Source organism: Triturus cristatus, unplaced genomic scaffold, assembly GCF_964204655.1.
Source record: "Triturus cristatus unplaced genomic scaffold, aTriCri1.1 SCAFFOLD_572, whole genome shotgun sequence".
NCBI classification, from domain to species: domain Eukaryota; kingdom Metazoa; phylum Chordata; class Amphibia; order Caudata; family Salamandridae; genus Triturus; species Triturus cristatus.
This window is the reverse complement of record NW_028188037.1, coordinates 55,162-64,524: the sequence shown is the minus strand read 5'-3', so window position 1 is coordinate 64,524 and position 9,363 is coordinate 55,162. Positions and strand designations below refer to the sequence as shown.

At 44.5% G+C, this 9,363-nt stretch overlaps 24 non-coding genes across 24 annotated transcripts; 6 read left to right on the top strand and 18 right to left on the bottom strand.

Moving 5' to 3' along the window:
• Positions 1-51: 51 nt before the first annotated feature.
• TRNAY-GUA (transfer RNA tyrosine (anticodon GUA)) lies at positions 52-137 on the bottom strand. Its single transcript is given in 2 exon segments — positions 52-87; positions 101-137. It is a non-coding gene; the product is annotated as a tRNA-Tyr (tRNA).
• Positions 138-905: 768 nt separating this feature from the next.
• TRNAA-UGC (transfer RNA alanine (anticodon UGC)) lies at positions 906-977 on the bottom strand. Its single transcript has one exon. It is a non-coding gene; the product is annotated as a tRNA-Ala (tRNA).
• A 157-nt stretch (positions 978-1,134) lies between these two features.
• TRNAM-CAU (transfer RNA methionine (anticodon CAU)) lies at positions 1,135-1,207 on the top strand. The gene has a single exon. It is a non-coding gene; the product is annotated as a tRNA-Met (tRNA).
• Positions 1,208-1,406: 199 nt separating this feature from the next.
• Positions 1,407-1,478, bottom strand: TRNAA-CGC (transfer RNA alanine (anticodon CGC)). The gene has a single exon. It is a non-coding gene; the product is annotated as a tRNA-Ala (tRNA).
• A 129-nt stretch (positions 1,479-1,607) lies between these two features.
• TRNAY-GUA (transfer RNA tyrosine (anticodon GUA)) lies at positions 1,608-1,693 on the bottom strand. Its single transcript is given in 2 exon segments — positions 1,608-1,643; positions 1,657-1,693. It is a non-coding gene; the product is annotated as a tRNA-Tyr (tRNA).
• A 768-nt stretch (positions 1,694-2,461) lies between these two features.
• Positions 2,462-2,533, bottom strand: TRNAA-UGC (transfer RNA alanine (anticodon UGC)). Its single transcript has one exon. It is a non-coding gene; the product is annotated as a tRNA-Ala (tRNA).
• A 157-nt stretch (positions 2,534-2,690) lies between these two features.
• On the top strand, positions 2,691-2,763 carry TRNAM-CAU (transfer RNA methionine (anticodon CAU)). Its single transcript has one exon. It is a non-coding gene; the product is annotated as a tRNA-Met (tRNA).
• A 199-nt stretch (positions 2,764-2,962) lies between these two features.
• TRNAA-CGC (transfer RNA alanine (anticodon CGC)) lies at positions 2,963-3,034 on the bottom strand. Its single transcript has one exon. It is a non-coding gene; the product is annotated as a tRNA-Ala (tRNA).
• A 129-nt stretch (positions 3,035-3,163) lies between these two features.
• TRNAY-GUA (transfer RNA tyrosine (anticodon GUA)) lies at positions 3,164-3,249 on the bottom strand. Its single transcript is given in 2 exon segments — positions 3,164-3,199; positions 3,213-3,249. It is a non-coding gene; the product is annotated as a tRNA-Tyr (tRNA).
• A 768-nt stretch (positions 3,250-4,017) lies between these two features.
• TRNAA-UGC (transfer RNA alanine (anticodon UGC)) lies at positions 4,018-4,089 on the bottom strand. Its single transcript has one exon. It is a non-coding gene; the product is annotated as a tRNA-Ala (tRNA).
• Positions 4,090-4,246: 157 nt separating this feature from the next.
• TRNAM-CAU (transfer RNA methionine (anticodon CAU)) lies at positions 4,247-4,319 on the top strand. Its single transcript has one exon. It is a non-coding gene; the product is annotated as a tRNA-Met (tRNA).
• A 199-nt stretch (positions 4,320-4,518) lies between these two features.
• Positions 4,519-4,590, bottom strand: TRNAA-CGC (transfer RNA alanine (anticodon CGC)). Its single transcript has one exon. It is a non-coding gene; the product is annotated as a tRNA-Ala (tRNA).
• Positions 4,591-4,719: 129 nt separating this feature from the next.
• TRNAY-GUA (transfer RNA tyrosine (anticodon GUA)) lies at positions 4,720-4,805 on the bottom strand. Its single transcript is given in 2 exon segments — positions 4,720-4,755; positions 4,769-4,805. It is a non-coding gene; the product is annotated as a tRNA-Tyr (tRNA).
• A 768-nt stretch (positions 4,806-5,573) lies between these two features.
• Positions 5,574-5,645, bottom strand: TRNAA-UGC (transfer RNA alanine (anticodon UGC)). The gene has a single exon. It is a non-coding gene; the product is annotated as a tRNA-Ala (tRNA).
• A 157-nt stretch (positions 5,646-5,802) lies between these two features.
• Positions 5,803-5,875, top strand: TRNAM-CAU (transfer RNA methionine (anticodon CAU)). Its single transcript has one exon. It is a non-coding gene; the product is annotated as a tRNA-Met (tRNA).
• A 199-nt stretch (positions 5,876-6,074) lies between these two features.
• TRNAA-CGC (transfer RNA alanine (anticodon CGC)) lies at positions 6,075-6,146 on the bottom strand. Its single transcript has one exon. It is a non-coding gene; the product is annotated as a tRNA-Ala (tRNA).
• A 129-nt stretch (positions 6,147-6,275) lies between these two features.
• Positions 6,276-6,361, bottom strand: TRNAY-GUA (transfer RNA tyrosine (anticodon GUA)). Its single transcript is given in 2 exon segments — positions 6,276-6,311; positions 6,325-6,361. It is a non-coding gene; the product is annotated as a tRNA-Tyr (tRNA).
• A 768-nt stretch (positions 6,362-7,129) lies between these two features.
• Positions 7,130-7,201, bottom strand: TRNAA-UGC (transfer RNA alanine (anticodon UGC)). Its single transcript has one exon. It is a non-coding gene; the product is annotated as a tRNA-Ala (tRNA).
• A 157-nt stretch (positions 7,202-7,358) lies between these two features.
• Positions 7,359-7,431, top strand: TRNAM-CAU (transfer RNA methionine (anticodon CAU)). Its single transcript has one exon. It is a non-coding gene; the product is annotated as a tRNA-Met (tRNA).
• A 199-nt stretch (positions 7,432-7,630) lies between these two features.
• TRNAA-CGC (transfer RNA alanine (anticodon CGC)) lies at positions 7,631-7,702 on the bottom strand. The gene has a single exon. It is a non-coding gene; the product is annotated as a tRNA-Ala (tRNA).
• A 129-nt stretch (positions 7,703-7,831) lies between these two features.
• On the bottom strand, positions 7,832-7,917 carry TRNAY-GUA (transfer RNA tyrosine (anticodon GUA)). Its single transcript is given in 2 exon segments — positions 7,832-7,867; positions 7,881-7,917. It is a non-coding gene; the product is annotated as a tRNA-Tyr (tRNA).
• Positions 7,918-8,685: 768 nt separating this feature from the next.
• TRNAA-UGC (transfer RNA alanine (anticodon UGC)) lies at positions 8,686-8,757 on the bottom strand. The gene has a single exon. It is a non-coding gene; the product is annotated as a tRNA-Ala (tRNA).
• Positions 8,758-8,914: 157 nt separating this feature from the next.
• TRNAM-CAU (transfer RNA methionine (anticodon CAU)) lies at positions 8,915-8,987 on the top strand. Its single transcript has one exon. It is a non-coding gene; the product is annotated as a tRNA-Met (tRNA).
• A 199-nt stretch (positions 8,988-9,186) lies between these two features.
• TRNAA-CGC (transfer RNA alanine (anticodon CGC)) lies at positions 9,187-9,258 on the bottom strand. Its single transcript has one exon. It is a non-coding gene; the product is annotated as a tRNA-Ala (tRNA).
• Between the last annotated feature and the right edge of the window lie 105 nt (positions 9,259-9,363).

Below are 9,363 nucleotides of genomic sequence, written 5' to 3'. Positions count from 1 at the left end.
GGAAGGTATTGTTTGAATAAAAGTGAAAGATATGGAAATCGAAGCAAAAAATCCTTCGAGCCGGATTTGAACCAGCGACCTAAGGATGTCTGACTTTATGCTACAGTCCTCCGCTCTACCAACTGAGCTATCGAAGGAGTGGCTGAAGTATCTTTCAGCGCTGTAATTATCTCTCGCTCAAGAAAGGTTGTGGGGGTGGGGATCAGGAGCAGATCGATGAAAATCATGAACATTACCTGCAGCTCCCTCTCAAAGTCACCAGTTCTTAGAGCACACTGTAAGGTACGTCTTATCACCCCAAAGGAGGATTTCAGACCAAAGTTCATGTTCTGTCTTGGCTTGGGGATAAGCAGGGGTGCTCCAAATTTCAATTTTACAGAAAGGAAAGGAACTTTGATACAAAGACCTTGGGCAGCATTGGTGGCAAATGGATGGCTGCGCGGAACCATGAAAGAAATGACAGAAAGTTATGGGAGTCATTACTACGCACCCAGCATCAAGAACGTGCATTTTGGATGCATTTTCAAAAGGAAAGAGAACGGAAAAATCTGTAGATTGAAGGTGATTGAGATAAACAAAATATTCCGTTTTTCTAAAAGCTACTGTAAAGAGTCTCTGGTTTAGAAGAAGAACCCTTACCAATGATCAAGAGAGATGCGACAGATTTCTATCATCAAAGCATTATGGTTGTCAAGATGAATCATCACTTTGATGTCTTCAACAAGTAGGATTCTTTTGATCTATAATCATCAAAAATGAGATAGCCCCATTTCATGGGATTTTTCAAGGCAAACGTCTGACAGATTAAGCGGGGTCCTCATCCCGGTTGGAGGACATATCTCTTCCTTCATCATGATGCCAGCCTAGCTTTCGGCCCAAAATCCAAGGTAAGCATGGCAAAAGTCTGGAGATGCCGGGGATTGAACCCGGGGCCTCATACATGCAAAGCATGCGCTCTACCACTGAGCTACATCCCCACTTCTGCAAGGTTTGACTGTATGATTGGAAACCCTGCATTGAACCGACGGCCACATCACCCCATTCGACTCTGCAGTATACAATGTCAGTCAGGAAAATCCTTCAGCCTTGTACCTGGATGATCTTCATGGTCTTATGTACAGATGCCTATATACAGCCTTCTTAGCGCAGTAGGCAGCGCGTCAGTCTCATAATCTGAAGGTCCTGAGTTCGATCCTCAGAGAGGGCATTTATTTCCTTCTTTTGGAATGCAAAATTCTCCGATTTTCTTGAAATGCGCAAACTATGCCTAGTTCAAAGATTTTTCCAAAGCAAATGTCTGACTATTTAAGTGGGGCTCTCACCCCAACTGCATGACAAACTTCTTCTTTCTGCATGATGGCAGGCTAGCCTTCTGGAAAAAAGCCAAGATAAGGAACAGAGGCTCCTGGAGATGCCGGGGATTGAACCCGGGACCTCATACATGCGAAGCATGCGCTCTACCACTGAGCTACATCCCCACTTTTGCACTCGAGCTGTTTGATGGATGCAAGGAATCCCTGAAACCCAGGGACTGCAAAGTCTCGATCATAATCAATGGAAGGTATTGTTTGAATAAAAGTGAAAGATATGGAAATCGAAGCAAAAAATCCTTCGAGCCGGATTTGAACCAGCGACCTAAGGATGTCTGACTTTATGCTACAGTCCTCCGCTCTACCAACTGAGCTATCGAAGGAGTGGCTGAAGTATCTTTCAGCGCTGTAATTATCTCTCGCTCAAGAAAGGTTGTGGGGGTGGGGATCAGGAGCAGATCGATGAAAATCATGAACATTACCTGCAGCTCCCTCTCAAAGTCACCAGTTCTTAGAGCACACTGTAAGGTACGTCTTATCACCCCAAAGGAGGATTTCAGACCAAAGTTCATGTTCTGTCTTGGCTTGGGGATAAGCAGGGGTGCTCCAAATTTCAATTTTACAGAAAGGAAAGGAACTTTGATACAAAGACCTTGGGCAGCATTGGTGGCAAATGGATGGCTGCGCGGAACCATGAAAGAAATGACAGAAAGTTATGGGAGTCATTACTACGCACCCAGCATCAAGAACGTGCATTTTGGATGCATTTTCAAAAGGAAAGAGAACGGAAAAATCTGTAGATTGAAGGTGATTGAGATAAACAAAATATTCCGTTTTTCTAAAAGCTACTGTAAAGAGTCTCTGGTTTAGAAGAAGAACCCTTACCAATGATCAAGAGAGATGCGACAGATTTCTATCATCAAAGCATTATGGTTGTCAAGATGAATCATCACTTTGATGTCTTCAACAAGTAGGATTCTTTTGATCTATAATCATCAAAAATGAGATAGCCCCATTTCATGGGATTTTTCAAGGCAAACGTCTGACAGATTAAGCGGGGTCCTCATCCCGGTTGGAGGACATATCTCTTCCTTCATCATGATGCCAGCCTAGCTTTCGGCCCAAAATCCAAGGTAAGCATGGCAAAAGTCTGGAGATGCCGGGGATTGAACCCGGGGCCTCATACATGCAAAGCATGCGCTCTACCACTGAGCTACATCCCCACTTCTGCAATGTTTGACTGTATGATTGGAAACCCTGCATTGAACCGACGGCCACATCACCCCATTCGACTCTGCAGTATACAATGTCAGTCAGGAAAATCCTTCAGCCTTGTACCTGGATGATCTTCATGGTCTTATGTACAGATGCCTATATACAGCCTTCTTAGCGCAGTAGGCAGCGCGTCAGTCTCATAATCTGAAGGTCCTGAGTTCGATCCTCAGAGAGGGCATTTATTTCCTTCTTTTGGAATGCAAAATTCTCCGATTTTCTTGAAATGCGCAAACTATGCCTAGTTCAAAGATTTTTCCAAAGCAAATGTCTGACTATTTAAGTGGGGCTCTCACCCCAACTGCATGACAAACTTCTTCTTTCTGCATGATGGCAGGCTAGCCTTCTGGAAAAAAGCCAAGATAAGGAACAGAGGCTCCTGGAGATGCCGGGGATTGAACCCGGGACCTCATACATGCGAAGCATGCGCTCTACCACTGAGCTACATCCCCACTTTTGCACTCGAGCTGTTTGATGGATGCAAGGAATCCCTGAAACCCAGGGACTGCAAAGTCTCGATCATAATCAATGGAAGGTATTGTTTGAATAAAAGTGAAAGATATGGAAATCGAAGCAAAAAATCCTTCGAGCCGGATTTGAACCAGCGACCTAAGGATGTCTGACTTTATGCTACAGTCCTCCGCTCTACCAACTGAGCTATCGAAGGAGTGGCTGAAGTATCTTTCAGCGCTGTAATTATCTCTCGCTCAAGAAAGGTTGTGGGGGTGGGGATCAGGAGCAGATCGATGAAAATCATGAACATTACCTGCAGCTCCCTCTCAAAGTCACCAGTTCTTAGAGCACACTGTAAGGTACGTCTTATCACCCCAAAGGAGGATTTCAGACCAAAGTTCATGTTCTGTCTTGGCTTGGGGATAAGCAGGGGTGCTCCAAATTTCAATTTTACAGAAAGGAAAGGAACTTTGATACAAAGACCTTGGGCAGCATTGGTGGCAAATGGATGGCTGCGCGGAACCATGAAAGAAATGACAGAAAGTTATGGGAGTCATTACTACGCACCCAGCATCAAGAACGTGCATTTTGGATGCATTTTCAAAAGGAAAGAGAACGGAAAAATCTGTAGATTGAAGGTGATTGAGATAAACAAAATATTCCGTTTTTCTAAAAGCTACTGTAAAGAGTCTCTGGTTTAGAAGAAGAACCCTTACCAATGATCAAGAGAGATGCGACAGATTTCTATCATCAAAGCATTATGGTTGTCAAGATGAATCATCACTTTGATGTCTTCAACAAGTAGGATTCTTTTGATCTATAATCATCAAAAATGAGATAGCCCCATTTCATGGGATTTTTCAAGGCAAACGTCTGACAGATTAAGCGGGGTCCTCATCCCGGTTGGAGGACATATCTCTTCCTTCATCATGATGCCAGCCTAGCTTTCGGCCCAAAATCCAAGGTAAGCATGGCAAAAGTCTGGAGATGCCGGGGATTGAACCCGGGGCCTCATACATGCAAAGCATGCGCTCTACCACTGAGCTACATCCCCACTTCTGCAAGGTTTGACTGTATGATTGGAAACCCTGCATTGAACCGACGGCCACATCACCCCATTCGACTCTGCAGTATACAATGTCAGTCAGGAAAATCCTTCAGCCTTGTACCTGGATGATCTTCATGGTCTTATGTACAGATGCCTATATACAGCCTTCTTAGCGCAGTAGGCAGCGCGTCAGTCTCATAATCTGAAGGTCCTGAGTTCGATCCTCAGAGAGGGCATTTATTTCCTTCTTTTGGAATGCAAAATTCTCCGATTTTCTTGAAATGCGCAAACTATGCCTAGTTCAAAGATTTTTCCAAAGCAAATGTCTGACTATTTAAGTGGGGCTCTCACCCCAACTGCATGACAAACTTCTTCTTTCTGCATGATGGCAGGCTAGCCTTCTGGAAAAAAGCCAAGATAAGGAACAGAGGCTCCTGGAGATGCCGGGGATTGAACCCGGGACCTCATACATGCGAAGCATGCGCTCTACCACTGAGCTACATCCCCACTTTTGCACTCGAGCTGTTTGATGGATGCAAGGAATCCCTGAAACCCAGGGACTGCAAAGTCTCGATCATAATCAATGGAAGGTATTGTTTGAATAAAAGTGAAAGATATGGAAATCGAAGCAAAAAATCCTTCGAGCCGGATTTGAACCAGCGACCTAAGGATGTCTGACTTTATGCTACAGTCCTCCGCTCTACCAACTGAGCTATCGAAGGAGTGGCTGAAGTATCTTTCAGCGCTGTAATTATCTCTCGCTCAAGAAAGGTTGTGGGGGTGGGGATCAGGAGCAGATCGATGAAAATCATGAACATTACCTGCAGCTCCCTCTCAAAGTCACCAGTTCTTAGAGCACACTGTAAGGTACGTCTTATCACCCCAAAGGAGGATTTCAGACCAAAGTTCATGTTCTGTCTTGGCTTGGGGATAAGCAGGGGTGCTCCAAATTTCAATTTTACAGAAAGGAAAGGAACTTTGATACAAAGACCTTGGGCAGCATTGGTGGCAAATGGATGGCTGCGCGGAACCATGAAAGAAATGACAGAAAGTTATGGGAGTCATTACTACGCACCCAGCATCAAGAACGTGCATTTTGGATGCATTTTCAAAAGGAAAGAGAACGGAAAAATCTGTAGATTGAAGGTGATTGAGATAAACAAAATATTCCGTTTTTCTAAAAGCTACTGTAAAGAGTCTCTGGTTTAGAAGAAGAACCCTTACCAATGATCAAGAGAGATGCGACAGATTTCTATCATCAAAGCATTATGGTTGTCAAGATGAATCATCACTTTGATGTCTTCAACAAGTAGGATTCTTTTGATCTATAATCATCAAAAATGAGATAGCCCCATTTCATGGGATTTTTCAAGGCAAACGTCTGACAGATTAAGCGGGGTCCTCATCCCGGTTGGAGGACATATCTCTTCCTTCATCATGATGCCAGCCTAGCTTTCGGCCCAAAATCCAAGGTAAGCATGGCAAAAGTCTGGAGATGCCGGGGATTGAACCCGGGGCCTCATACATGCAAAGCATGCGCTCTACCACTGAGCTACATCCCCACTTCTGCAACGTTTGACTGTATGATTGGAAACCCTGCATTGAACCGACGGCCACATCACCCCATTCGACTCTGCAGTATACAATGTCAGTCAGGAAAATCCTTCAGCCTTGTACCTGGATGATCTTCATGGTCTTATGTACAGATGCCTATATACAGCCTTCTTAGCGCAGTAGGCAGCGCGTCAGTCTCATAATCTGAAGGTCCTGAGTTCGATCCTCAGAGAGGGCATTTATTTCCTTCTTTTGGAATGCAAAATTCTCCGATTTTCTTGAAATGCGCAAACTATGCCTAGTTCAAAGATTTTTCCAAAGCAAATGTCTGACTATTTAAGTGGGGCTCTCACCCCAACTGCATGACAAACTTCTTCTTTCTGCATGATGGCAGGCTAGCCTTCTGGAAAAAAGCCAAGATAAGGAACAGAGGCTCCTGGAGATGCCGGGGATTGAACCCGGGACCTCATACATGCGAAGCATGCGCTCTACCACTGAGCTACATCCCCACTTTTGCACTCGAGCTGTTTGATGGATGCAAGGAATCCCTGAAACCCAGGGACTGCAAAGTCTCGATCATAATCAATGGAAGGTATTGTTTGAATAAAAGTGAAAGATATGGAAATCGAAGCAAAAAATCCTTCGAGCCGGATTTGAACCAGCGACCTAAGGATGTCTGACTTTATGCTACAGTCCTCCGCTCTACCAACTGAGCTATCGAAGGAGTGGCTGAAGTATCTTTCAGCGCTGTAATTATCTCTCGCTCAAGAAAGGTTGTGGGGGTGGGGATCAGGAGCAGATCGATGAAAATCATGAACATTACCTGCAGCTCCCTCTCAAAGTCACCAGTTCTTAGAGCACACTGTAAGGTACGTCTTATCACCCCAAAGGAGGATTTCAGACCAAAGTTCATGTTCTGTCTTGGCTTGGGGATAAGCAGGGGTGCTCCAAATTTCAATTTTACAGAAAGGAAAGGAACTTTGATACAAAGACCTTGGGCAGCATTGGTGGCAAATGGATGGCTGCGCGGAACCATGAAAGAAATGACAGAAAGTTATGGGAGTCATTACTACGCACCCAGCATCAAGAACGTGCATTTTGGATGCATTTTCAAAAGGAAAGAGAACGGAAAAATCTGTAGATTGAAGGTGATTGAGATAAACAAAATATTCCGTTTTTCTAAAAGCTACTGTAAAGAGTCTCTGGTTTAGAAGAAGAACCCTTACCAATGATCAAGAGAGATGCGACAGATTTCTATCATCAAAGCATTATGGTTGTCAAGATGAATCATCACTTTGATGTCTTCAACAAGTAGGATTCTTTTGATCTATAATCATCAAAAATGAGATAGCCCCATTTCATGGGATTTTTCAAGGCAAACGTCTGACAGATTAAGCGGGGTCCTCATCCCGGTTGGAGGACATATCTCTTCCTTCATCATGATGCCAGCCTAGCTTTCGGCCCAAAATCCAAGGTAAGCATGGCAAAAGTCTGGAGATGCCGGGGATTGAACCCGGGGCCTCATACATGCAAAGCATGCGCTCTACCACTGAGCTACATCCCCACTTCTGCAAGGTTTGACTGTATGATTGGAAACCCTGCATTGAACCGACGGCCACATCACCCCATTCGACTCTGCAGTATACAATGTCAGTCAGGAAAATCCTTCAGCCTTGTACCTGGATGATCTTCATGGTCTTATGTACAGATGCCTATATACAGCCTTCTTAGCGCAGTAGGCAGCGCGTCAGTCTCATAATCTGAAGGTCCTGAGTTCGATCCTCAGAGAGGGCATTTATTTCCTTCTTTTGGAATGCAAAATTCTCCGATTTTCTTGAAATGCGCAAACTATGCCTAGTTCAAAGATTTTTCCAAAGCAAATGTCTGACTATTTAAGTGGGGCTCTCACCCCAACTGCATGACAAACTTCTTCTTTCTGCATGATGGCAGGCTAGCCTTCTGGAAAAAAGCCAAGATAAGGAACAGAGGCTCCTGGAGATGCCGGGGATTGAACCCGGGACCTCATACATGCGAAGCATGCGCTCTACCACTGAGCTACATCCCCACTTTTGCACTCGAGCTGTTTGATGGATGCAAGGAATCCCTGAAACCCAGGGACTGCAAAGTCTCGATCATAATCAATGGAAGGTATTGTTTGAATAAAAGTGAAAGATATGGAAATCGAAGCAAAAAATCCTTCGAGCCGGATTTGAACCAGCGACCTAAGGATGTCTGACTTTATGCTACAGTCCTCCGCTCTACCAACTGAGCTATCGAAGGAGTGGCTGAAGTATCTTTCAGCGCTGTAATTATCTCTCGCTCAAGAAAGGTTGTGGGGGTGGGGATCAGGAGCAGATCGATGAAAATCATGAACATTACCTGCAGCTCCCTCTCAAAGTCACCAGTTCTTAGAGCACACTGTAAGGTACGTCTTATCACCCCAAAGGAGGATTTCAGACCAAAGTTCATGTTCTGTCTTGGCTTGGGGATAAGCAGGGGTGCTCCAAATTTCAATTTTACAGAAAGGAAAGGAACTTTGATACAAAGACCTTGGGCAGCATTGGTGGCAAATGGATGGCTGCGCGGAACCATGAAAGAAATGACAGAAAGTTATGGGAGTCATTACTACGCACCCAGCATCAAGAACGTGCATTTTGGATGCATTTTCAAAAGGAAAGAGAACGGAAAAATCTGTAGATTGAAGGTGATTGAGATAAACAAAATATTCCGTTTTTCTAAAAGCTACTGTAAAGAGTCTCTGGTTTAGAAGAAGAACCCTTACCAATGATCAAGAGAGATGCGACAGATTTCTATCATCAAAGCATTATGGTTGTCAAGATGAATCATCACTTTGATGTCTTCAACAAGTAGGATTCTTTTGATCTATAATCATAAAAAATGAGATAGCCCCATTTCATGGGATTTTTCAAGGCAAACGTCTGACAGATTAAGCGGGGTCCTCATCCCGGTTGGAGGACATATCTCTTCCTTCATCATGATGCCAGCCTAGCTTTCGGCCCAAAATCCAAGGTAAGCATGGCAAAAGTCTGGAGATGCCGGGGATTGAACCCGGGGCCTCATACATGCAAAGCATGCGCTCTACCACTGAGCTACATCCCCACTTCTGCAAGGTTTGACTGTATGATTGGAAACCCTGCATTGAACCGACGGCCACATCACCCCATTCGACTCTGCAGTATACAATGTCAGTCAGGAAAATCCTTCAGCCTTGTACCTGGATGATCTTCATGGTCTTATGTACAGATGCCTATATACAGCCTTCTTAGCGCAGTAGGCAGCGCGTCAGTCTCATAATCTGAAGGTCCTGAGTTCGATCCTCAGAGAGGGCATTTATTTCCTTCTTTTGGAATGCAAAATTCTCCGATTTTCTTGAAATGCGCAAACTATGCCTAGTTCAAAGATTTTTCCAAAGCAAATGTCTGACTATTTAAGTGGGGCTCTCACCCCAACTGCATGACAAACTTCTTCTTTCTGCATGATGGCAGGCTAGCCTTCTGGAAAAAAGCCAAGATAAGGAACAGAGGCTCCTGGAGATGCCGGGGATTGAACCCGGGACCTCATACATGCGAAGCATGCGCTCTACCACTGAGCTACATCCCCACTTTTGCACTCGAGCTGTTTGATGGATGCAAGGAATCCCTGAAACCCAGGGACTGCAAAGTCTCGATCATAATCAATGGAAGGTATTGTTTGAATAAAAGTGAA